This window comes from Anguilla rostrata, chromosome 13 (assembly GCF_018555375.3).
Source record: "Anguilla rostrata isolate EN2019 chromosome 13, ASM1855537v3, whole genome shotgun sequence".
NCBI classification, from domain to species: Eukaryota; Metazoa; Chordata; class Actinopteri; order Anguilliformes; family Anguillidae; genus Anguilla; species Anguilla rostrata.
The window spans coordinates 16,758,890-16,785,255 of record NC_057945.1 but is presented as its reverse complement, the minus strand read 5'-3'; the positions used below and the strand labels follow the sequence as shown (position 1 = coordinate 16,785,255).

General features: G+C 50.4%; 1 protein-coding gene across 2 annotated transcripts in view; it reads left to right on the top strand.

Annotated features, from left to right (window-relative positions):
• Positions 1 to 5,916: 5,916 nt before the first annotated feature.
• Positions 5,917 to 26,366, top strand: part of LOC135238318 (plexin-A1-like) — a 231,062-nt gene continuing 210,612 nt past the window's right edge. Inside the window, exon 1 of one of the 2 annotated variants that reach the window (XM_064306102.1) lies at positions 5,917 to 6,138. The gene's annotated coding sequence lies outside the window, so the exon portion shown is untranslated. Of the gene's footprint in view, positions 6,139 to 25,069; positions 25,218 to 26,366 lie in introns of those variants that run through there. The other variant, XM_064306101.1, reaches the window with a different exon arrangement.

The window sequence follows — 26,366 nt, the reverse complement described above, 5'->3', positions numbered from 1 at the left end:
CTTCAAGCTGAGCCCTCAAAGTAAGCCATGACTGAACCTTGGTAATGGAACAAATGTTCTTTCACTGGATCACTGACTGACTTGCTGAATTTCAGAATTCCTCTTTTGACTGCTTTTTTTTCTGGAGCCAAGTCTTGCACACAGATTCTTCCTTTTTCTCCCAATTTAAAATGTCCAATTATATAAGTAAGGCGGTCTCGTCCCTGCTGCCTGCTCTGTCAGTTAGGGGGCATGCAAACCGACACATTCTCTTCTCCAAAATACTGTCCGGCAGCCAGCAGTTCTTTTAATTCCATAGTACACTAGATGAGCACACACAGGCAGTGCAGTAGAAAAGTGCACTTCATATGCAGCTTGTGCAGGCAAATTGCAGCTGCCTGGTCAACCAGAGGAGCTTTCTGGAGCACGAGACAGGGTCACGACACGGTCACAACTGAACCCCTCCCTCTGTCCCGGGGCGATGTTATGGCCAGTACCATTCTGCACGTCCACACAACGAAACAGTGTCTAGACAGGATGGCCCGATCTCCGTTCTCTCTGGACTAGTGAGTTACATTTCCATAGTTTTATTTTCAGCATATGCAGAAATAAAACTATCTTGACTTTGACCACTAAAATCCCAAATGTTTTTGCTTTTATGGACTAGACAGATTCATTGGGGGCCAATCACTAAGGTTGTGTAGGCACCTATTGTAATTGTTAATTTTTGACTATTATTATATATTATTATGGAAGTCTATGGCAGCCCATAGAATGCTTAGTGGATTTTTGGGAAATTTGGCCCATTGATAGAGGATAGGCCAAGATATCAAGATACCTAGTTTGGGGTCAGTTCATCTACCTGTCTAGTGCCACCAACAGGCCAAATTTGACATTAGATTTTTGCCCATAACTTTTGAACCATTTGGCCTAGAGACATGCTTCTGAGTTAAACATACCCTCCATCATAAATTTCTTTAGAATTTAGAATTTTCTGCCATTTCAATTTTTTTTTTGAAAAACGCACTTTAAACATCTCCTGCTAGACTATTGAATGGGTCTCCACAAAATGTGGCATGTATCATCTTAAAAATACTATGACAAAAGTTAAAACATAGTTGCTAGGTCAAGCATTTTGGTGGCAGTAAGCCAATAAAAATTGATGCAGGGTCAGCTATTTTTTTTTTTTGGCCATCTAGGATTTTATTAAAAGTCCATTTAGACATCTCCTGCTAGAGCTATTGTCCAATCTATCTGCAATTCTTGGATGATTGTCTTTAAGACAGTTGGTTTGTTAAACAATATAGCTGCAGTATACTGACAAATTTGGTGGCAAATACAGCATAAAAGGAAGAGTGGCCATATATCTGCAACCCTTTTGTCTATTGGCATCAAACTTGGTACATATGCTTACCAGGCCTACAGGGCACCCACCAAGTTAAGTGAAATGTTACCACTTTAGCGATGTACCAAAAAACAGGTTTAAATGGCAATTACTCAGAACATAAAGCAGAAATTTACATCTAATTACAGTAACAGACATTAATTGGATAACAAACAGAATTGGTCACATGGAGGCACTGCAGTGCTTGGCCCCTTCATTGCAGCTATTATTATTATTATTATTATTATTATTATTATTATCAGTATTATTATTGTTGTTGTTGTTGTTATTATTATGTGTGCTGTGGTGCCCAATATCTTGTGGTGAACTCCCTGCAACCCTTCAAACAGGCATGCTTGGATGGAAGCCTAGGGAGAATATCAAGGATATGGCATTGGCACTAATACACCAACAGGGGGCTTTTGTGTCCAGATAGACAACACCTACAGTGCTGTTCATGACTCGATTGTTGGATCGCTTCCGACAAGGATTATCCAGATACCACTGTGAGTACTGAATAAACACACACCCCCAGAGCCATACCGGTCTTTCTTGAGTTCTGTAACATTTTTTCATCTGCTCCACAGCCCTGTACCTTTCCCTGAGCTGCAGCAAAGGACTCCCAAAGGATCATTTTACCCTTCCAGAGTGGGGCAAAAAATATTTTCTCTGTTTTCTCAGGCTTCATGTTTCAAATTTCATGTTTTAGACTTTCAGATTAAATAAACAGTGGGCCTTGAAATGAAAATGTTTGCGGACCGCATACCTGCAGCTCATAAGTTAAATAGGTCATTAAAGTTATCATTACACTGAAACATAAACATACTTGGCTGAAAACACAATATGGGCTGTTATAGTTTAGCAGATGATATTATGCCTGTTCTTAGCAGGAATCCTTATCCTGAGTGACTTATGATTGCTTTAGTGTGTATACTTACTGAAGAAATGAAAAATGAGTGTTAGGATACAGCAGCATGTGTGCTGTATGTCATATGCAGGATGCTGGTGCTAACAACTCAGAACACTGCTGCCCATTTTGCCATAGACATGCATGCATTTTACTCGTGCCACACTCGGACTGGATCACATCTCACTGAAGTGCACCTGGATAAATCAGCTATACTACAGCCCCGTGCAAAACAACTGAAATTATGTCACTTCCTCTGTCCATGATTGTAGTCTGATGGTGATCTGAACTAAAGTATGGTGCTATAATGATAGCAAAGATAATAAATACAACCACCCGGTAACTGAGCAGATGTTGCAGTTGGCAAGTCCAGGCAATCCTGCCAGGCCTTTACAGAGGGGCATGTCATTGCAGGAGCTTAATGAGATTTGGGAGATTGCAGAGTGATCAGACAGACCTTTGTGGATGACGACCCTTTAAACTGCATCAGCTGTGCCGTGTTTTCTTCGGTATATGTGACCTCACGGTGAAACGATGCTTTGCTTTAGACCATTTGTGGAGGCTCTCGCTGAGTTAAGCCATACGACGCCGCGTTTCTGAAGATCGCAGTTGAGTCTGACGAGAGTGCACCTGTCACGCTCATGCGAGTTTGATTGGCTAACGCCAAAGAACTCCAAGATGCGTTCGCTTCTTTTTGCTGATTCACCCTGAAACAAGGATGGCCCTTGCATTTTACTACCAACGAAGGAATGTAGAAGAATGACTGATTATAGCACATAAACCATGAATGGAAAGTATATGAGACATAGATTCCATGAGGCAGACAATAATATAGGTTCATAATAATGTAGGTAATGTAGGAGAATTTCCTGTTAGATTTTATGAATTTAAGAATGAAACTTCTTGCAAGGCTCAGCTGGTGATTCCAAATTGAAGAGAAAAGGAAAAATGGCAGAACTGTAAAAATAAAAGAATAGTTTGTGATTCTGCCAGCTCAGGTTGAGGCTAAATTGTGAGCTCTGCAAAACTCAACATTTTCATCCTATTTTCCTTTTTTTAAATTTTAAAACAGTCCCTATCAGGCCTCCTGACTATGTCTATGCACTTATGTCCTATTTTGGTTGTTCTGTCATGGTTGGTCTCCATAGATGGATAAAATAAGGATTTATTCTCCCTCCAAAGCTCAGTCATCTGTTTGAGTTGGGACAATCCAGCGTGCCTCTGTTCTTTCATGGATCTCTCTCTTTTTCTCTCTTTCTTTCCGGTTCTACAGGAAACTGACAACTGATTGATGACACGTTACATTTTTCAGCTTTCATTTTTCACCCGCAGTGGACAGTTCTTCTCATAATCTCTGTTTGTTAGAACGACAGACATACACTAAGATGAACATAAATGCAGAGTTCACATCGTGCAGAACCACAAGACAGGCCGAATCTGAATGTAAATGTGAAGCTGGTTCCAGCTGAGGCCAACACTCACATAACAGAGATGAGCCATTCCAAGACTGCCGTGACGTGGGTCCCGGGAAGGCTGCCAAGCCTCTAGCAATGAGACGGTGGCGATGGTGCATTACCTGTGCGTTTAACAAGCACAACTGTTTTCTATTGCAGAAAGTGAGCTTGAATACTTGGGAGGTCTAATGGGCACACGGGTACGGCCAATGCATTCTGGGACTGCTGGGTGGTTAAATTGTAAAAACCAAATGAGCCTGTATCTGTTCTGTCTCTCTCTCATGGGAAAATGAATGCAGGACATGGTGCCTCCAGATCATCAAGAACAGAAATGTCACCCAATTTTACACTAAATACATCTGTTTCATCATGTTCTGTACTGCACTTTTAAATGACTCCACACAAATATATCCTCACGCCTCGTGCTCTCCTATTAACAAGGCAGTCACATTTTTGAAAAAATCAATTAAAAAACAAAGTCCAAAAGCCATGATTCAAACAACTTCTGTTTCTAAGATATTTTTGGATTTCAGCAAAGTGGTCTGACTCCAAAACCAAATAGCACTTGGGGACAGGGCTAGAGGTCTGTGGAAGTCCACTACGCATTGACATGATGCATTGTGATCACTTCAGGACGGATGTGAGTCAGAATTAGTTACCACAGACCGCAATCAGCCACATGTAAAATTGATAGTTGCTCACATCTATTTAAGTTACAGGACATATTTAAATGTTATGACATAGTCTATAATGAAATTGTTCAGGGGAATGTCTGTATCTCATTCAATACCTAAAAGATATTGTTATGCTGCTTTGCCAAGAGTACAATAACGTGTGACGTGTCTGCCCAGTATTAAATATCCCTGCACGAATGAGATCAAACGTATGTCACCCATTACCCTGGTGTAATGACATAAAGGAGCCCAACTGATTATGTGCTGAAAAATCAATACTTGACTCCTGTACAAACAACTAATATAATTCAATCCTAGAATATTGCCTGCCATCAATAAGTGGAGCACACCTTTCCATGCTACTCAAGCACTTTTGAAAATTGGTTAAAAAAAACACATGGTTAAAATTGTAGGGAAAATGTTGATGTTATTCGCACTGAACCTTATATTTTTTAAATATTTGAAATATTTGAGTTATAATATTGAGAATTGCGAGGTTCAGTCACATCAATTGTATTTGAAGTGACACATTTGTCCTTAAAGAATTTCAGTGCGGATAGACCCCATTTTTACCAGCCCTTCTATACTTGCTCTAATTCACCATCTGATTGCAATTAAAACATCACTGGGCTTCAGCAAAGAAAACAGGGTTAAATCACAGCTTTCTTGTTCTCTACTGCATAAACAATCCCTTGAGTTAATGTAAAGTTCTAAAAGCTAACTGCATCTACAGCCTGTTTGAGATCTCAAACACGTACCAAATTACCTGTGATTTGGTACGTGCATGTAGTCCTGTCTTCATTCGTGAAATGCAGGTAAGTCGGCAAACTCTTCACTCCCAATATGATTTTTAAGCAAGAGCAAGCGACTAAAATCACGAGAGCCTGTCACGCACAACCAGAATTGCCCTTTTAAGTGACTGTTCAGTGGATGCAGGTGTTGCTGTACATCGAGCTCACGCTAGCTGTCAGTCAAAAGCGGTGGCGCTCATGCCAATCCTTCCTTTCTCAACCCTTATCAGCGCAGGCCCAAAACTGTTCGACTGGGGCAAGAATGATTCGCTTTCATAAACTTTTTTGCTTCTCATCATAAGGCTTAATTGGAGCCTAGTGTGATTTTAATGGCAATTTCTTCTCAGATTTATTTGAATTTACGAAACATATCCCGATCCATAATTCATTGTTAAACCTAGACTTATTTTCACATAATCGATCAACTGTCATTATGGTTACTTTTAAAACGTTGTTTTAATTGTGTGAAATTCAAACTAAGTGTGAGTTTTAAGTAACGCTCGTGTGGAAGCACAAGAAGAACAATTTGTTTTGCTAGAGTCAATGCATATAAATATGTGCATAGCACAAAGCAAACCGCGTCTGTGGAACAAACACACTTACTGCATGAAAAGGAGGACAACCATGCTTCTCCTTTCAGGATTGTGCGCCATTGCCCTTTTAAGAAGTGGAAGTCGACTTTCCTTAAGGACCCCACTGTGACTATCTCTAGGATCGCCCCCTATAGGCAGCAGAACACACTGCGTCAACGCAGCGCAGTCCCTGTTCTGTGTTCATAACGAGGGTGACTTTCCATTGGAAACTACAGCTGCATTCCACCCCATTCAAGCTGGGGAACCGCACACAGTGGAGGAGCTCTGAGCGAGTACACGGTCACGGGAACTAAATGTCTGCAAGTTTTGGAATTTAACTATGGGAAGGTTATCAAACCTAAGGATCACATGAATACGTAAGTTGTGCCAGGATTTTTTCGATATCGAATGTTTTGGACTGTCCGGTTTTATGTAGGTAGCTATTATGTTTTTAGTTTGGGACTCGGGGATTTTTTCACCCCTCTTCGTTTTAAGACTTCCGCCGGTGTCTGTATCCCTACTGTTCTCTTCTTGCTTAATTCTTCCTGCCGTGGCTTCGGTTTGTCTTTGAAACTGGGCGGCGAATGTGTGCATGTCGGGTGGGAAAATCTAGGAATGTAACGTGCTTTTTATAGTGGCGATCTGGCTGCGCATTAAACTTTACAATTCTTCTATGCTTTCTTGTAATTTGGCACAGCCCTGTATTGTTTTATACAGATTTTACGACTGGATTATTTCAGACTCTGTGAACTGCAGATTGTGGCTCTCTAAAGGTTCTGCCTTCAGAGTGTTTGATTCTGTAGCATAACTCTCGCGGAATGGAATGTTGGCTGGTTATAATTACTGAACTGCTAGCTGGTTTAATAGCCTACCACAGTATCGTTCGAAAACACGTAGTAAAAAACATAAGCCTGGAATGTGCTAAATAACTAGGAAAAAGGGATTGTATGTTCATGATTTAAAATATAGGCTATCTGCAGCTCTTTCTCACCTTCTCCACATTGTAGCCTATTTCTTCCAGTTAAACACAAACGCATTCCATTTATTTAATGTTTCGATATGTAGGCGAGCCTTCCCTCAATATGATGTAAAATTACTTCATGTAGATTTAACAACTGTGATTTTTTTTCACGATTTCGTTGAAAATTTTATGTAGGACTGAAAAGGAATGAAAAATCGCCGATGAGACACGGCGTGGTTTGTCCGGACAATTCAACGTGTTGAAAGGCTAGAGAGCTGCTTTGAGGATGAATTTATTTTATAGAGTAGGTGACTGGTTTAGGTAGGCTACCAGTTAATCGTTTTTCAGCACTGTACTTTGAAATTGCATTGCATCGTTATGCATTTTATTATTTGTTTTACAACGCGTAGACACTCAGGGAATATATGTGTTGGCGAAATAGGCTGCATTTTCTATTTGTTCTCATGATATACGATACTACATAACGACTATTTTATAAATGTGCAGAACGGAGTGAGGGATTCTCACGGGACCTCTTGGTGCCGTCTAGTTAAAAATCGATGCCCCTGTTAGTCTTAAAATGATTAGTCACGGTGGTTGTTTTTTGTGAACTTGTGTTAATCGCCCGTCAAAACGAAGAAGTGTGCTGGAGATTAGGAGACGATTGAAATTCCGTATTGCTGGAGATCTGGACTGCGTACGACTGGTTGCATGCGGTTTTATACGTGGGTGTTGACTGCACACACATTTGGTTCAATTTAACAGGATTTTTGTAACGCCACACCCGGATTTTAATTTAAAAGTTTAATAAATGCAAATCTAATGGACGAATTGCAAGGTTATTTCAAAGAGACTGAATGCTGCGTAACTTTAATTATTCGAATCGAAGGCAAACAGGTAGGCTCGCCAAACCCAGGTTCCAAATGCATTTAAACATTTGTTGATAGAAGCCTACATTGCATTCCACCTTGCACCAAGTGTGCAGCCTAGTGTGGTGATGAATATGAAATGCAAACCGATGGCTTAATTCAAGGTGTCTCGTATGTTTATGTATGCAGTTTATTAACAATGCAAGATGCAAACGTGCACATTTACGACTGATTGGGTGGAGGCGACCCTGTTTGCATGTGTTCAGTTATCTGTGTGTAATTTGGTAGCCTTATTTTTCCTTTTAGTTTGTGTCAGGGATAACTGCATAATCGGCATTCAGTTGTAAATTGTATACGCTATGGATGGTGATGGTAATGTTATGAGAGGTTATAAGGTTTAATATTACGGGGGTTAACAGTTTAGCCAGTCACACGGAGATGAGTCGAAATTTCTTAATTCTTGCAATGGGAGGCAGACGGATTTACTCGACCACCCGAAATTAAATGGCTATATAAGAAACCTGGAACAGCAGACCCACGCTTAATTAGCCGGTCCAGCGAGGCGCGGTGGATACAATCTTTCAAGCCTGGACTCGGAGAGAAGCAGTGCGCAGATACAGTTGACAGCGTTTCTGCTCATATCACTGTGTTTCTGTCAAAATAATCTTGTTACAAAGTAACTGCACCGCTAGTAGAGTTTCCTGTCGACCCGAGTCACAATGTGAATCGCTTATTTACTCAGCTCATCTAATGGAATGAAAGAACAAGCAACGATGCCACTACTAGGCTACTTGAAATAAGTGATATTAACAACCCATTAATAACCCGTTATTGTGGAAGGCGGCGTCTTGGCTGCTCGGGGTCCACATGCCCATTTATCCTTACTCTTATTCTTCTGGGTCTGAAGGATGAGGCTAAGCTAAAGCCAGCCCGGGCCTCGTTTCCCAAAACATTCGTCCTAATCATGTCATTTTAGGTCTATTGAATGTCTTTTAGTGGTGCGACGGTTTTGAGGAGGGGGGCGTCTTCTAAACTGCTTGCGATAGAAGATAAATTTGTAGTTAATCCATTAGGCTTGTGATTGCCGTTTGATGAGGGTTGGTGGATGTTCGTTGACAGGGTTTCCATGGATAAGCAAGAACAGACGAGGAAAATGCTGTGCTCACAGTTATATTCTGTCACGCGTGATAAATCTAACATAAAAAGCGCGCCAGTATAATGAACGCGTACAAATCACTGTTAGAATCAGTATTTTTGCTGTGTTTGTGGATCTGCAACAGGGCTTGTTTTCACCACTGTAAGAACTCCATACAGAGTTTAAACGCGGCATTTTCTGTCCTGTGACATCCAGTGTGCATCCCGATAGCACAGTGTCAAGTGGGGTGCTGTTGGGTTAAGCATGAATGCTACACATCTCACTCACCTCACTAGCATTTTGGAATGACGGATAAGGTATTCCACCCTGTGGGATAACAGAACTTTAGATAGTTACAGTGGGCTGTGTTCTTAATGAGACACAGATGAAACCCAGTTGTATAAATATGCTCTTACTAAAAGAAATCTGTTAAACCCGATTGATGATTGATACATTTCTGCATTAAAAGATTAAATCCAAAAACACAGTAAGCATTATATAATGTGATGTAATGGCTACATCTCATGAGACTAGATTACAACATTACGAGGGTATACAGTACTGTAGCTCTATTTACAGTTTCATTACGGTAACCACAGAAACCCATTGTGTGTTTTATGCTCCATAGATTTTAAGTAAACTATGAAAATTACAGCTGTTTACGAGGGGACGGGCACCAAGGCACACATTAACCATTTCCTGTCACTGCAGGCCTGAGAGTGCAGCTTGAAGAGATAACAAATGCTTTCATTTGCAGTGTTTCTTTTTAATATTTCTCTGGTGCTGCTCGAGATGAACTGCTAGTTGTTTGCTTTGGTTGAATAAATTATTAGCTGGATGCCTTTATTTATCTAATGTATAGCAGACAAGCCTAACAACAAGCATTCCAGGTCAGATGGAACCCCACGGCTGATTCCAGGCTCTCAGCTGGATAGGAATGCCACCATGGCCCATGTGTCCTTTAAGAGCATGGTTTTGCTTACAGTGGGAGAACAGTGATGTACAAAGTTTGGAATTGAATCTGATGGCTGCTCATTGCGGTCCTCCGAGCGTGGCTGGTTTCAGAGTCGCACACATCTGTCCCCCACATATGCCCAGGCCCATAATATTTCAAAGCTTGCATTAGCTTGCATCTGCGGTAGATGACCCTTTGGAGAGCAAGCTTAATCCACTTGGAATGACCAGATCAAGATCAGTTTCAACTGGCATTAATTAGCATTTTCTGCAGCCAGTAAACAAAGATATTAACTAGTAATACATCACGTGAAAATATGAAAGGAGACAATTATAACTGGAATCATGTGTCTTAGTGTTGGTCTAAAACAACAATCTGTACCCACACCAGCCCTTTTCAAATATGACTACACCTCTGGTTTTGTTACTAGAGTTCAAAGGAAATGCAATGGACCGTGAAGTTCTGTCCAGTTTTGAATAAATCTGTTGAGCTGTTTTGCAAATTCGATATTTTTCCAGAAATAAACACTGTTGTCTTTGGTGGTAGGTGTGAAGAGTGAGGTAAAATTACACGGACAAAAAAAAAAAACAAAGAAAGTCTGAAAAAGACAAAATGGTGAACTTCACATATGCATTATTACACAATGGAAATCAGTTTGACTAATAAGCAGCGCTTGTGGTTGACAGCCAGCAGTGGCTTGTGTCTGTGTGTTGAGAGTGAAACTGGCCAGATGAGCCTTAACAGCAGTCCTGATTGGCAGACATTTTAAACTTGTGTGACTGCTTCATCCTCTGGCGTTTCCTGCCCCCCTTGCCCTGCGTGGCCCTGGGTGCAGCGGCCCCTGCTTTCTGACACGGCCGCTGTGCTAACGCTCTTAATTGGCGCGTTCCCGGATGCGTGTCTCACCCAGTGGTCAGGAACCTCTGAGCTGCGGTTTTCGCCTCATTAGGGCACGTCTTTGGCATCTGCCTCCAGACCGTGGTAACCGGCTACTGCTTTGGTTATGTCACTTCAAGCAAAGCGTCCTGAACGTTTGCCCCTGAAGTGCTGAATCCTGTTGTGGTTAGCCAGCAGATAAGGCCTGAGGTTGTGTTTGGGGCGAAATGTCCTCGAGCCTCAAGTGTTTTTTAAGGTTTCATTGTTCTTTTGAAGCACCTCTTTCGGTTACGACCTCTGCCTCGGACAAATGCAGCCTCTTCCATCTCTCCCCCACCCACTCTGCTCACCACGCAGGGTTTTATTTTCACTTTTGTCTGTTTTTTGGGTGGGGGGGGGTGGTGGGTGAGAGGGTGAGAATGTTCAGGCCTTCAGCAAACAGCAGGTTTTTTCTGCGGTTCCACCCCCCCCCCCCCCACGGGCTTGAGGCCGCGGAAAGCGCTTGACGAGCCAGCGATATTAAAAAGCAATAAAGAACATGGCGAGGTAGCGGGAGCTTGTGGTCGTAAACCAGGCCCTGCTGACGGCTTTGTCCCGCGAGGGGTGGGGGGTGGGGGGGGGGGATGGGGGGGGACCCGCCGCACGAAGACGCACTCGATCACGCTCCCGGCCGCCACCGCTCCTCCTGGGGAAGGGCCGCTTGAGTGGCTGGTTAGCACGAGCCTGCGGACGCTCGCGATGGCGTTAGCGCTAGAGCTAGCGCTGCTGGCCTGGCTGGCACGCGGCTCTGTTCCGGGCACTGCAGGTCTGTGTGTAATTGCATAGCGTCCCGGGTGAATAAAATTGGAGTGGGGTCAGCAGCTTTTGGAAATCAGTGGTCATGGCTGCTAATTGAAATGGTGAAAAATCAGTTGGAGCCCCTACCAGTGAGGGTCCTGTCAGATTTTGTGGAGATTGGACGTTGCGTTTCAAAAATATCAAGGGTAGCGTTGTGTCCAGAGCAAGAATTGAAATGCACGGTTAATGTTTCAGTTTTCCCCCTTATTTTCTGTAAGGGATAACTTTTGAATTAGCATTTGAAGTTATTTTTGTCTCTCACTTTAAACCATTCTTCAAAGATCCCACCTCTGTCTGCAAGAGTGACGGCAGCTTTTAAGAGGCTGGGTTTTGAAGTGGGTACCTCTCCAAAAGGGCTCTCGCATCAAGGGAACATTCTGGATGCTTTTTTTCTCTGGCAGCTTTCCTTAAAAATGGAAAACATATTGCAGAAAGAACCATAATTCAAAATTCAGCTGATCCCCGATGTTTTGTTTAGGTCAGGGTTTAAAGGACTGTGGATGAATAGTTTAGTTTTTGTTCAGTTTGTTTTCTACATCAGGCCACATTGGAAACAAAAATCTTAAGATTGAAAGTGCTTCTTCCTGAGTGAGGCTGAAATATTGCTCAGTGGAGTTATCAGAAATATCCTGGCCCGTTTTAATGCTCGGTTCCTGTTTTGCTCCTTAAGCCAGAGTAGACCTCCCCAGAGGGATATGAGAATTGGGGCCCATGCTAAAGTTGGGGGGTACAGCTCATGTTCTTCCGACACAAGCTGAAGATGCACACTGAAGACACACCCTTCTGTGTGCGTTTTGTGAGTGAGTGAGTGTGTGTGTGCGTTTTGTGAGTGTGTGTGTGTGCGTGTGTGTGTGAGTGTGCGTGCGTGTGTGTGTGTGTGTGTGAGTGTGCGTGCGTGTGCGTGTGTGTGTGTGTGTGTCGGCTGTGTGCGCTGTGTCGTGTGTGCTGTGTGTGTGTGTCCGTGCGCTGCAGGCAGCGTGCCGTTTCTCTGTCTGGGAGCTGTGTTGTTAGATGGGGTGCGCTGAGGGGCGCGTCCCACGTCTCCTCCCCCCTCTCTCGACTGCGCCTCCTCTCTCGACTGGGTCCTGGGCTCTCACCTCTCTCTCTCTCTCTCCTTCCTCTGCCCGTCTCTCTCTCTCTCTCTCTCTCTCTCTCTCCTTCCCTCTCTCTCTCTGTCTCTGTCTCTCTCACCTCCTCTCTCTCTCTCTCCTTCCCCCTCTCTCTCTCTCTCTCCTTCCTCCTCTCTCTCTCTCCCTCCTCTCTCTCTCTCTCCTTCCTCCCTCTCTCTCTCTCTCTCTCTTCCCCTCCTCTCTCTCTCTCTCTCTCTTCCCCTCCTCTCTCTCTCTCCCTCTCTCTCTCTCCTCTCTCCTCCTCTCTCCTCTCTCTCTCCTTCCTCCTTCCTCTCTCTCCTCCTCTCTCTCTCTCTCTCTCTCTCTCTCCTCTCTCCCTCTTCTCTCTCTCTCTCTCTCTTGCCCTCTCCCCCTCTCCCCCCCCCCTCTCAGGGACACTATATTCAGGTCATATTGGTACAGCTCTGCTCCGTGGCCGGGCCCGTGATGGTATTTTTCCCGCTTTTCTCAAGCGCAAACTCTTGGCCTCCGCGGCTCCCTTTTCCTCCTTCGGGCCGAGGAGCAGGGGGGAGGCGCCTCCCTGACGCTGGAATGTGGCGCCGGAGCGGGGAGAGCTCGTGTGTCCTCCGCGCCTCGGCGGCCGTGCGGACGCTCTCTCTCCCTCCCTCCCTCCCTCCGGCACGTTGCGCATTCCTCCTCTCCTCCTCTCCTGCGCTCCTCTCCTCCTCTCCTCCTCTCCTGCTCTCCTGCTCTCCTGCGCTCCTGCGCTCCTGTGCTCCTCCTCTCCTGCGCTCCTGTGCTCCTGTGTGTGGGTCCTCAGTGGCGGACGCTCTAGCCCCCGGGGCCGGAGCGGAGCCGCTCGCTCGGTCGGGTCTTGGCGGCCCCGGCGCTCTGGCGTCCGTGGCGGGGTTGAGCGGGTCTCTGGCCTGCGGCTCAGCCGGGGTGCGTGTAAGCGTGCGGTGTGCTTTTCTCGGTGAGTACGTGCCAGCGTTCAGCCGCGCGGGTCAGCGCTGCACCGGGATGCAGTCGGCACAGAAGCCCTCAGAGCCATGAGAGCGGGAACATTAAAGATGGCCGTGGAGGTTTAAACTCCTCCTCACTCCTCTCAGCCGTCCGGCGTCGGCGGGTTTGTTTTGACTCCGGAGGAGCTGGCCGGACGCAGCGTCCGCCCCGAGGCCGCTCTGCGCCGGCGCGTCTGTCCGCGGCACCCGCTCTGAGTTTCTCTGAGCGCCGCGCGGCTCTCGCGTGCGGATGCTGATTTTCCCCCACGCGTCTCGAAGGCCGCGCTCGTTGGCCGAGCTCTGCCGCGTGGCCGGTCGGCGGTGTGGCTCGGGGGCCTGTCCGGCTGGTTAATGAGACGCCTCACCGCGGCAGGCCGACGCCGCGCTGGCGTTTTTCACGCCGCTATGCGCGGACGCGCTCCTCTCTGGTGCGAGAGATTAAAGAGAGGCTTGTGTACACAGCCGCTCCGGCGGTTATTGTTTTGTGATTTATGCTTTGGCCCCGGTCTTAGCAACCCGGGGTAGTTTATAATTGCCTGTCTCTTTTCCTCTCTCCTGCCCCTGACCCCCCACCCCCCCACCCCCCCACCCCCCCACGCACGCACTGCAGGGCCAGTATTTTGGCGGAGACTTTTCAGCTTACGCTTTTATTCCTGTTTACCGAGGGGAATTTAAATAATTCACAAGGCCTGGACTCGGGCCTGTAAATAAGACTAATAGGAGCCGGGGGGGGGGTGGGGGGTGCGGGTGGGTTTAGGAGAGGCGCTTGTCCGGCGACACGGTAAATGAGCGGGTTTGGGCCGCCGCCCCCGCGGGGAGAGGCTGGTTGGTGGGAGGTCAGCGAGGGGGAGACTCGCTCCTGGCGAGCACTTCGCTCCGATGCCTCGGACCCGATACGGGCGCGCGCTTGTTTACGCACGCTGCTGTCCCGCTGTCCTCTGTGGGGGGGGGGGGCTGTGCTGGGGCGCTTTAAGAGCCAGGTCCACTACGCCCCGGTGCCCAGGTACCCCCAGGTGAGGCGGGTGACATGCTAACGTTCCGGGATGTGGGCGGTCTGAACCTCCCTCTCGCTCTTCTCCGCTGTCCTAGGCTTCGTGCTTTACAGGTCCCCCTGCCTCGCCCACCCCCTCCTGCCCCTCCCTCCGCCCTCCTGCCTCCTCCCCTCCGCTCCTCCTGCCTCCTCCCCTCCGCCCCTCCACCCGTCCGTCTGTTCAGCCGCTAAAGAAGCCTTGTGAAACCGCTAGTTCTTCTCCTCTCAGGTTCTTTTCTTTCCCTTCAAAGATTTGAGGTGGTTTCAGCGAATCTGGCGAGTGCCTGGCTGTGAAAGTAAAGTAAAAGAGAAAAATCCATGAAAACGCAGCGGCAGCCCGTATTGAGCTGGGCTTCAGTCCGCTCGGCCATTTCCTCTCTGCCTCTGAAGAGGTGGTGGGGATTCCTGGTGCTGGCTGCCGCACGGTTAGCCAGGCCCCGCGCTCACAGTTAGCCAGGCCCCGCGCTCACAGTTAGCCAGGCCCCGCGCTCACAGTTAGCCAGGCCCCGCGCTCACAGTTAGCCAGGCCCCGCGCTCACAGTTAGCCAGGCCCCGCGCTCACAGTTAGCCAGGCCCCGCGCTCGACTAGTTACCAGGCCAGCTCGCGAAAGTTGCGAGGCCTTGACGTGGTGTGGGGGATGGGGTTGGGGGGGTCAGTGTGGCGGAATGTGAAACGGCGGGTCTCCTCCCACTGCGGTGTTTGCGCGCTCAGATTCCCCCCCCCCCCGCTCCCCCCGGGCCCATTGTCTGCTCCTCATTGAGCGGCTGAAAGGGTTAAAGAGTGGCGGGCGGCGGGGCCTCTGCATTGTGTGCTGGCATGCGCCCTGGCGCAGCGACCGCCGCTGTCCGCAGAGCCTTTCTGTCCCCCGCCCCCCCCCACCGATGGAATGGACGTGCCGTCCCCCAAAGCGCGCTTCAGTCTTTGTTCAAACGGTCGATACGCGGAGAGGTTTTTATTTTGTCTTTCTTCGCTCGGTCCGGTTTGTGTGTTTAATTTGGGCTGCTCTGGAAGGGCACACGCGGCCCGCCCCTCACACCACATCCTGACAGGTGAAGAAACAGCGCCTGCGGTGTGCGGAGCGCTGGCGGGGGAACGTCTGCTCCAGGCCCCGGGTCTGCAAACGTTACGCAGCGGGGGGGGGGGGCTTTCAAGCAGCCGGCCCCTCTCCCTCCTGGGGAGGCCGAGTGGTGGCCGGGAGGGGCGGAGGGGGGGCTGGCCTGGGAATGATTACCCCGCCGGACAAAGGGGGACCTTCACTGAAAGGACCCCCGGAATGGTGGAGAGGCGTGGAGTGGGGGGGGGGGGGGGCACGGCCGGGGGTCAGAGGTCACACTCCCTCCCACAGCACTGTCCTGGCGGGTTTTATTGGCAGGGTTTCTCACAGTGGCAGTTTAAGCAGGACGGGGGGCAGGGGGGGGTGGAGGGGGGTCACTCTGTAGGCTCCTGTCATCGTCGTCCCAATAGCTCCCTCTGACCTTTGACCTTCTCTCTGCCTTTGTAATGCTGTCCTCCCACTGAAGAGACGGGCTCTGCCACTGCCATCCATACTCATGAATATTTAATGAGTGTTTCATTTTGGGAAAATGACTTTTACCTTTCTGTCTGTTCATCGAGCAAGCGGTTCTGGTTTTTTTACCTTGTTTTATGGGTTACTGGCACGATTGTTCTTACGGCGAATGAAACGAGATGGCCAGCGAGCGTACGATGAGTCAGGCTCAACAGCAGGTTTCCGAGTCATGGCTGGAGCAGGAAAGGGAGAGGCAGTTACTCATCCGCACAGCTTTATGCCAACTGTGGATGCGGTAACTGTCACCTCCGCCTGCTGGGAAAATGGGTAACAGCACATACAGTCGCTCTGTTTGATCTTATGCAGGTTTTAAAGCTCTATATTTCTGGATGTGGAGTTCTGTTGCGTGTGTAGGCCTGTCTGTTACCTACCACAGGCTGTGCGGTGCTTTGGGGAGACCTCAGGTAAATGTGGGATCTCCTTCGCGTGCGCTGCTTGCTGATGTTTCGTTGCGCAGTCCGCCAGCAGAGCTGCGCAGACAGTGGGTCGGAGCGGCCCTGTCCATGCGCAGCTGGTGCAGGCAGACCTCCTCAGGCGCCCGATCAAGAAACCCATGACCTCAGCGAGACGGAGGAAACCCGCCTGAGTGAAGCCCTCCATCCCTGGAGGACTCTGTGGCCCATCGGGCAGTGCACTGCAGAGCTGCTGGCCATGGTGCGCACTGGTCCAATCAGGATTCAGCACCTGAGCGTATACCATAGAGTACAGCTACTCATGTAGCTTTATTATTTATGTAGTGAAGCTGTAAAATATGGGGAGCAGGGTGTGTTAAGGGGGCCCTGAATGAGTTTTTTTTTTAATGGCAATAAGATTATGACCAGCATGGAACCCTTTATTCAATTTTTAAAGTTTTTAAGTTACTTTGCACACTCCAGTAGAGCGATGTGGGAATAGCAGTCGGTCATGCTGAGCCTTGGTAGCACTCCGGTCTCCGTACCCATAATTCCCTGCTTTCCCACGCGCCCTGTGGAATGCTGTGGACCGGGCGGTTTGCGGACGGCGTCCCGCTCACCTTGCGCTGACTGGAGCTCGCCCCCTCCTGCCCGGTTCCCTTGGCTTTTTTGCGACGGGGGCTCAGATCGGGATTTTCCGTCTGACGGGCTTAGCAGTGGCAGAGAGCCGGGTTTGGGGTGGGGGGGGGGTAATGGGGTAATCCTGTCAGGCGCCACCGGCCCCGCCTCCTCCCCGGCAGCTTTACTGCCAGCCTCAGGAGCTGGAGGGAGTAGAGACACCCGACTTTTATGTTTTTGGAAAACAGGAACTGCTTTTGCCGAACAGGGCTTTGCAGAGGGAAACTTTCAGTGACGGACTGGAATTCGGAATCCAACAAATGCCAGAAACCATCTACCCCTGGCAGTACCGTGGAAATGTTTTTTTTTTTTTTTTTCGTCCAACGGGGTGCATAAATGCATCAATGTAAAAAAAAACAACCAAAAAAAAGAAAAAGCTATTGTTAAAATGAAAGCTGTCATCCCTGCAACAGGAAGTAGGGCTAGTAGACATCCAGTAATGGCAAATATTTATTTTTGGGGTTATGGGCTGTCTGTTCGGTTAATGGCTGTTGCTGCACATGTTGTCCTCTAACGGACTCAAAGCGCTTCCTTGGATGGTGCATTCTGGGATAAATTGGACGTTATATGCTGTTTATTCAGATTTAAAATGGAGACTGCTGGAAGAACTATACTCCCGTACAGTGCCGATTATTGTAACAAAACAAACTGCATTCATTTGGTTGTCATGTGCTTAGTGCCGTTTTAATGCACTTTTCTGTAGTATTATTCAAACCAGCCCAGGGAATACAGATGAGAATTAGCCTCTGGTGCGGTATATAGGATGTGCTGACATCCATGTTGAGAGTTGCACATCGTCCCTGTCACACAGATATGTGAATAATGCAGGGGTGAACAGAGCTGTGCTAAGTGCTAACGATGCGAGCAGAGATCCCTGTGATGCGCTGCAGAGACGCGGAGCGCGGGAGCGTCCAGCGCGTCGCCGCCTCCGCTCTTCTGAGGCTCCGCGGATCGGACCTGGCCGGGTGACGGCCCTCGGCGCCCTCTGAGCATGCTTAGTGGCGTGCCGGCGCGGTCCGGGTTCTCCCGGTCTCCCGGTCGGGGATGTTTTGGCGGCGCTCGCCGGTTAGCCGGCGCCGTCGTTGAGGAGTTTTTATCACATGGGCCGGGCAGGCGGGGCCGGCAGGACCCGGGCTGCCTCACGCGCTCTCCTTCAGAACAGCTGTTTGCTGCCGAACGGCCTGGCTGGCTTACGGCTGCTTTTTTTGGAAGAGTCAAACAGATGTTTTCTCTCTCTCTCTCTCTCTCTCCTTTTCGGGTGACGCGCCAGAGCCCCCCCCCCACGTTTCCCGGGGGTTGGCGGTTGACGTTCGGCGGGGTGGGGGCTGTTTCATGGGCTGTTCCCCCCCCCCTTTCCCTTCCCAAAAGCAGCGAGGGCAGACCGTGCTGGGGAACACTGGGGAGCGCTGGCTCAGCAGGACGGCGGTCTGCGTGTGCGTTTCTCTGGTCTGTTTGAGAGGCCTTTCACGGCCTCGCTTCCCTCCGCCAGCAGATCCGCCGCGCGCCCCGACCGGAGTTTTGAGATTCCTGCGGTGCGCGTCTGGAGATTTGGCGACTGCATTCCATCTCTGCTCGCGCACGGCGGCGTGTGGCAGTGAGGACACCGCTCTCCCTACTCAAACTGCGGCTCAGGCCCTGCTATTGTACCACCGAGCAGGATAATTAGCCACAATCGCTTCAGCTATTTATAAATATGTAATGAACACAGGCGAGTAAACACTGTGCTGTGTGAGTGGATGTGCTGTGTAGCGGTGTGTGGAAGTGTAGGCTGTGTGAGTTGCTCTGTGTGAGGGAGTTTGCTGAGCGAATAAGGCCTGTGAGTTAAAGTGAAGTGGGGGTGTGCGAGGCTGTTTGGAACGGGGCCGCCTCAGATGCCCTCACCCGGGTTTGGAGGATTTCCTGTCTGCGTGCCGACGCGTCCGAGCTCACGCAGGCCCCGATCAGTAGTAATCCCCCCCCTCCCCCCCCGCAGAGCGTTTACGCCCCTGCATGTCGATGGATCCGACAGAGCAGACGGGGAGGCGTGCGTGGAGTCTAGTGCTGTATGTGTTGTGCATGTGATGTGTGTGTGTTGTATGTTGTGTCATGTGTGTTTCGTGTGTATATGATGTGTGATGGTGCAATTGCTCGCAGGTGATAATGATGTGTTGAGGCCAGGGGAGGAGGCGTGCGGGCCCAGGGGCGAGGGAGAGAGCGTGTGCGGGCCCAGGGGAGAGAGAGAGAGCCCGGAGGGGAGCTGGCGGTTGTTGACGGACCTCTCGGTGGAGGACTCCCTGGCTGGGCGGCGCGGCGCGTGGGCGGCCGGTGATCAGCATGGAGAGGAAGTGCTCGAGCGGCAGCGGCGCTCTGCTGTGTAAATGCAGGACGGCATTAATTGACTCCTCGACGGTCCCTCGCCTCTCCCCCGCGGGCCTGACACCAGCCTGTCCCGAGATCCCCTTTCCCCCGTAGCGCTGTTAGCGGTTTGCCCCGCGGCCCGGCTCCGGTCCCGTCGCGAAGCCCCCCCCCCCCCCCCGGGAACAGGGAAAACAAGCAGCCGTGTCCTCCGGGATCCCTTGTTTTTGGTGATGGGCCGCCCTTTTGCAGAAGCACGGCAGCGCTGATGTAGGGGTATCTGTGTGGTTTATGTGGGTGTTGCTGGAGGAGATGAGTGTGTTTGCATCTTCGGGTGGACGCAGTTCTGCTGTAGGCACACACACTGTCACCTGCTGTAAACTATCTTGTTCAGCTTTGGATCTTTTGTGAGCTGCCCTGGTGTCACCGCTACTGATCTGACCCCTGCACTGCCCCCTGTCTGCAGACGGTGGGTACTGCGCCTCCGTGACCCAGCTCCTCCAGGGTCCCGCAGGACAGGGAGCCAGTGTGGAGCGGGGCTGCTTTTCGGTCGGTGGCTGTGGGCTCGGGCTCTTGCCCGGGTGCACAGTGGGTCCGTCTCAGAGTCCTGCCAGGTCCTCTCCCGCTTTCCCCCTCATTGTTCTCCTCTGACCAATGAAAGCGGCGGAGCGGCCGGGGCGGAAATGAAAACAGACCGGCCGCAATGCGCCGACCCCCCCGTACTGACGTTCGGAACGGGAAGAGAGCGCCGTGTGTGGACCCTCCCTCCGGGGGAGTGCTGACGAACGGCGCGAAGCCGACCCCTCCCGCCCAACGCGCCGCCTGGCCTCGTGAGCGCCGCGCGGTGGGGTTGCCGGGAGTTCGTGTGGTTGCCGGGGGCTTTGGCGGTCGGACCTGTTGCTCCTGTGTAATCCTGCCCCCGTTGTTCGCACGACAGCCGTAATGAAGGGTTACTTTTCTGTTTACCCATCAGCAGCTGCTGATGCGCTGCTCTGTGCTCCGGGCGGAGCGGGGAAGAGGCCTGAGACAGACAGGAGGGTGTTTAAGAGGCAGCCTTCTCCCTCCCTCCCGCTCTGCCCGGAGACAGGGCCCCGCTACGGCGAGCAGCAAGGGACAAACAAGCACGCGCTGCAAAGCTGTCTGCTCTTTGTGAGAGTATTCCAGAGGAAGCTTGGCGGTGCTTTTTTGTTTTGTTGTATCAGTTTATCAGCATTTATTCCACTGTTTATGTTCCAGGAAATAACTTTGTAGTCTTGAGAAGCTGTAGGTGCGTAGCTCTCTGTCTACAGGTCTGATACTGAGGGCGTTTCTCCCAATTATGACCCACATATTTCCACAGCTAACTGGGTGCAGGTGTGTGTGTGTGTGTCCATGTGATATGAGTGTGTGTATATGATGTGTGTATTTGTTTGCATTATGTTTGTGTATAAGTGTGTCTGTGAGTATGTGTGTGTGTTTATATGTATATATATATATACTGTGTTTGTATTATGTGTGTGTTGTGTGTATGGGTATATTACATGTGTGTATATGTTGTGTGTTGTGCATGTGTGTATTGTGTGTTTATATGTTGTGTGTATGTGTTGTGTGGGAATTATGTTTGTGTGTATGTGTTGTGTGTGTGTATGTTGTGTGTATGTGTTGTCTGTGTATATATGTGTGTATATGTTGTCTGTGTCTATATTACATCATGTGCATTTAGCAGACGCTCTGGCAGAGCGCAGTGTGTTGTGGGCAGTTTTGGCTGCTGTGCCGCGGTGGGGCTGTGGGGCCGTGGTGAGGGGGGGTGAGACGGGGAGGGCGGTCTGCGTGTTGGGGGGGTGAGGTGGAGAGGGAGAGGGCAGTCTGCGTGTTGGGGGGGTGAGGTGGAGAGGGCAGGCCAGGCCGTGGGCCCGCTGGCATGCGCCAGGCTGTTATTTGCTTGTGTAATGTTGCGTGCGCCGGGAGGCCCTGCTGACACAAGCCCCCGGGGGCTCCCGCAAAAACATCGCTGGAATATTTCACCCCCAGCTAATCAGGACCACATCTGCAGCCTGGTCCGCTTTCCAGCGCTTTCCAAACCCCCCCCACCCCCTCCCCCCCAGTGCTGCGCTCACCACACACTCAACGGGCCTCTTCATTACTCTGTTCTGCTACCCTGCTGCACGCTCGGATCTGATTGGACGGTTTTGGGCCGCGCTGAGTGCTACTCGTGCCCCTTCTCCCCAGCTATGCAGGACGTGGCTCCGTGCGATGTCCTCCGCTCCCTTCGGTCCCAGTTCCTAAAACGCTCCCGGGATCTGGAATGCGAGGCGCGGAACGGGCGTCATGGCAACAACGCGTGAGGCCTGTTGTTTGTTTACGCCCCAGATGTGCTCGAATGTCCCGTTTCGGTTTCGTTAGAAACGCTCGCCCGTGTAAAGGCTGAGATAAAATAAATTACCGGGCTGTTAAATTATCAGGGAAGCTGCAGCGAGGCGTCTATTAATAGCTCATGTTTTCGGCATTTTAATGAAGAACTGAACGTTAAAGATGCAAACGCACCCTGTTAAGCACGTCGGCGCTGAACACAGAAACTCGTGCCGGAGCGCTTGGCAGGTACGGCTGCAGTCCGGTGCAGGCGTGCCGGGGCGGACGCCTCCGATAGAGATTGAAATATCGGATTGTGACAGGTGGACGGTCGCCACGCCGACGCACGTGCAGAGAGTGGAAAATTCCCGCCGCGGGACGCAGGTTGGCGGACGGGGAGGGTTGACTGACGGATGCTCTGCCGTCCTCCTGAGAGGACGTGCTTTCCGCTGCCGGTTCCAGCGCCTCTCCGCGGCCTGGCTGCGGCGGGTAACGGGAAAAGTTCAGTTACTGCTGATCCCGTAAAACTCGTCTTTCGAAACTCTTTGGAAAACCGTCTTGAAAAGGAACGAGCTGTCTCCTCGTTATTAGAGACCTGCCGGTCCCCTTGCCATGGCGACGGCCGCCGAGTTCCCGCCCACCAGAGTCAGGAACGGCGGTTTGGACGGCAGCCGGGGTGCGGGATACCGGTGTTGACCGGTAGAGCTGATACGCACGCGGGCTGCGTTACCCGCGGGAGGACCGCCTCCCGTCGGGGTGGCGGTGGGACGGGGAGCCGGGTGAGCCCTGTCCGTCTCTGCTTGGCCCGAGGCCGGGCTCAGACTGGATCAGACGGCGCGACGCGCTCCACGCGCGCCGACCCGCGCGGGCTCGCTCTGCTTACCGCCGTTGCGCTCGGGGGGGGGGGGGCGCTGGCGTCACTTCAGCTCTGATTGACGGCCTATCTCCGGGGCGTTGTGGAACACCGCGGCAGATCATTTGCCTGCCAGTTTGGCCTGATTAACTCACCGCCCGCTGCTCTGCATAGGCACAGCCGAGCGGCCCGCGGCCCGGAGCCTCCGCCATCTCCCCCCCCCCCCCCCAACCCCGCTCCCGCCATCCTCGCACTCCTCCTCTTACGCGCTGTCATCCCTCCTCACGCCCCCTCTCACTCTTCAGCCTCTCCCTGTCACCTCCCTCTCTTCCTATTTTCTTCCTCATCCCTTTTTCCCCTCCTCTGTCCGCCTTCCACCTTTCCCCCCTCATCTGTTTCCTAAGGCTCCGTTGCGCCTGGAGCGACGTGAAGCGCAGGCTGCCGACTCGTCCAATAGGAACGCGGGGAGCGGCGCGTTTGATGGGATCGCCGCCATTTCCCCTGTGCTGTGGAAGGTGCCACTGCGAAGCCGTTTTTAAACTCTTGATTTCGGACCGGGCCTCGTTCGTTTGGGCCGTCTCCGCCCCCTGGGCCAGCCTCGGGACCCAGGCGGTGACCCAGCGCCGCCCGTCAGCGCGTCAGCAGGAACGGGGCGCTTCCTGGAAGCCGGATAAGCGGAGCCAGAGCCAGGCCTGGCACCGAAGCGCGCGGCGTGAGCAGCGTACGGCTGCAGACGCCGGTTTGTTCCGTTCGGCATCGTTTCACGCGTGCCCACGTGAGCTCGCGCCCGCCAACGCGCGTCTCAGAGGCGCTCCGCTGCGGTACTGCGCTCTAAAGAAGAGGCTGGGAACATAACTGACCTCACTGGGTGCGGTTTTTTGGAGTTTCTCTTTCCTCCAATACCTCATCCTTCTCTCCTGTTTTACTGGAGTGGGGCGGGTAATTGAAGTTGATCTGAAATGGCTTCGGTGTAATGGTGGAGTTTTAAGCACATTACTCCAGCCTGCTCTTTTGGAGAGTCCGCTCTTCAGTGGAGAGCTAGCTCAAACAGTCACTGCCTCAGTCAGTCCGTCACGCACAGCAGCAGTTTTTTTACTTAAAAAAAAAAGAAAGAATTTACATGACCTGATTTGGTTCAGTGGAAATCCAGATGCATGCGTGCGTAATTGTGAAAACACGCAAGTTTATACCAACGGGGCCAAGATGAGCCCCGACTTTCAAGAAAACGGTTAATAGCATTTGAGGAAAAAAAGATGTAAAAATTGATTATGAATCTGTCCGGAAATGCATGCCGTTATTGTTGATGGGAATTTGAGTCTGTGCATTAGTTTTTTTTATCACGGGTGGGATCTATTACAGTATTTACTGGATGAGGTCATGGGAGAGATGGATGAAATGAGCTGTGTTTCTGTCTCCTAGCAAAACATATGAATCTACTTTATTATTATTATTATTATTATTATTATTGTTATTATTGTTATTATTATTATTATGAATAATTATAAAAATAATAATTGATTTATTGTTAAATAAAATTATTAATGTATTTTATTGTCTGTATTTTATGTAATTTATTCAGAAGGAGTGGTGACAGAGAGGGCCAGTACAGAGAGGGCCACAGGTTGGGGGATGGAACCCATGACCCTGTGGCGGGGCCTGTCCGTGTCTCAGAGACCGTGGCGTCCACCTCACCGGGGTTGTGTTTTTAAAGTTCTCATTGGTGCAGGGCAGTACTCATACCGGCCAGCAGGGTACCGGTGTGGGTGGAGCAGTAGTGTGGGTGAGGAGCAGTCGTGCGGGTGAGGAGCAGTAGTGTGGGTGAGGAGCTGTAGTGCGGGTGAGGAGCAGTAGTGTGGGTGAGGAGCAGTAGTGCGGGTGAGGAGCAGTGGTGTGGGTGAGGAGCAGTAGTGAGGTGAGGAGCAGTAGTGTGGGTGAAGAGCAGTGGTGTGGGTGAGGAGCAGTGGTGTGGGTGAGGAGCAGTAGTGTGGGTGAGGAGCAGTGGTGCGGGTGAGGAGCAGTAGTGTGGGTGAGGAGCAGAGACTGTTTCTGGCAGGGTGGCTCACTGCTGTTTTCGTCTGATAGACAGCCGTTCTCGCTCGCCCTCCCTCCCTCCCTTTCCCTGTCGCGGGCTTTCTCACGGAGCCCCGCCCCCAGCACCGACTGGTTAATTACTCTGGCGATTTCCTCCGCTGCGGCGTCGTTCGCTCGCTCGCTCGCCCGCTGCTCGTTCGACCCCGCGGTGGCACCCACACAGAAGCCTTTGTCGGGCCGCGCGGGGCGGCTGCGTAACCCTCTCTGCCTCACACGAGCGCATTCCTCTCCTGCCCCTGCCGGGTTTCTCCCCGACCTCTGACCCCTCCTCCGCCCCGCCCCCCCAGGTGCACGCTATCGTATATCTCAAAGTCCAAAGCTGGGCTGAGCTGTGTGAGAAGTATGCCTCTGAGGAAGTGAGCCACATTTAGAGTGCTACTGTAGCTGTGCCGCTCATCTATAAAGTAGCCGTTCGTCACAATCTTTACTCTTTATTGACTGATTATCTTCCCTTGGAGATGTAACCTGCTCTCGGAGGGTAAGGAGTACAAGTTGAAAAGAGAGTAGCTCTGGTACATGGTATTGTAGGCCTTGAATCTGTCTGAGCAGCTCCTTTTTACTTTACAGTCTTGTGTAGAATCTCTTAAGCTTTGTCATGTCTGTAGGAAAGTCGGTAGTGAAAATTTGAATGCCATTTTTAAAAGTTTAGCGTTTGCCTTTAGCACTGAAGGATTTTAGCGTAGTCCTGTTAACATTAAAGGATGGGCACCGTTGGATCAGCGGTGAAATGAAAGCCGTCTTTCGCCGGCGTCCCGCGCGTGGTAACAACGCGGCGATGCTGTCACAGTTAGTTTTTGTAAAGCGCTTTTTACGGCTCGGAAACGAGCGGGAAAGGAATGTTCGCGGCTGAAGGGTGCCTGTGATTCTTCTTAACGGCTTCACCCTTGAAGAGTCTCTCTCTGCGGGAGGATTTATAATAACGGCGGGCGCGTTATTGAGACACGCGGTTTGTTGGATTTTGAGGGCGCGTTTCTGCAGCGCTATAGGGCTGTAGCGGCGGGCCGGGCGCAGCGCGATCCGGAGCTCCGCCCTGTGTTTTGAGCCCCTCTCTGGCGCGGTGCGCGTGACCGCGTGGCATTGCCTGTCACGCCCCTTAATTGAGTCGAAGGGCGTTTAGGGTCACTCTTTTGAGCGTGAATAAAGCTGTTGGAAGTGGCTGGTTGGATGTGGCGTTTGTAAATAAGACCTTTCATAGGTTTTTAGGGCTCGGTTTTTTTGTCCTCAGACACCTTGCCAAGCACGATCTGTTCTTTTACTTCGCCAATAGTTTACAGACTCTTTCCCGAGAGTTTGAAAATGGTTTCCATCCCTAATTAGATTGTTGTTTAATAATTATAACATTACATTTTGAGTGGTTCTGCACAGAAATCACGTCACAATTTCCTCAAATGTCAGAAGGGAGGCGTAGCCTCCTGTCAACTGGTCACAAATATATTTATCAACGCCAGCAGCTAATGCCAGTACTGGTATGTTGACCCAAGTGAGTCACTCTTAAACTATAGAGGATATCCTGGCAAATGAATGGACATTTGAGCAAAATAATGTGCAGCTGTTTTCTTTGTGTATAATGCAGCATTGGGACGCATCTTGGAAGACATCAAATAAACGTGGCAGAACCCACACAAAA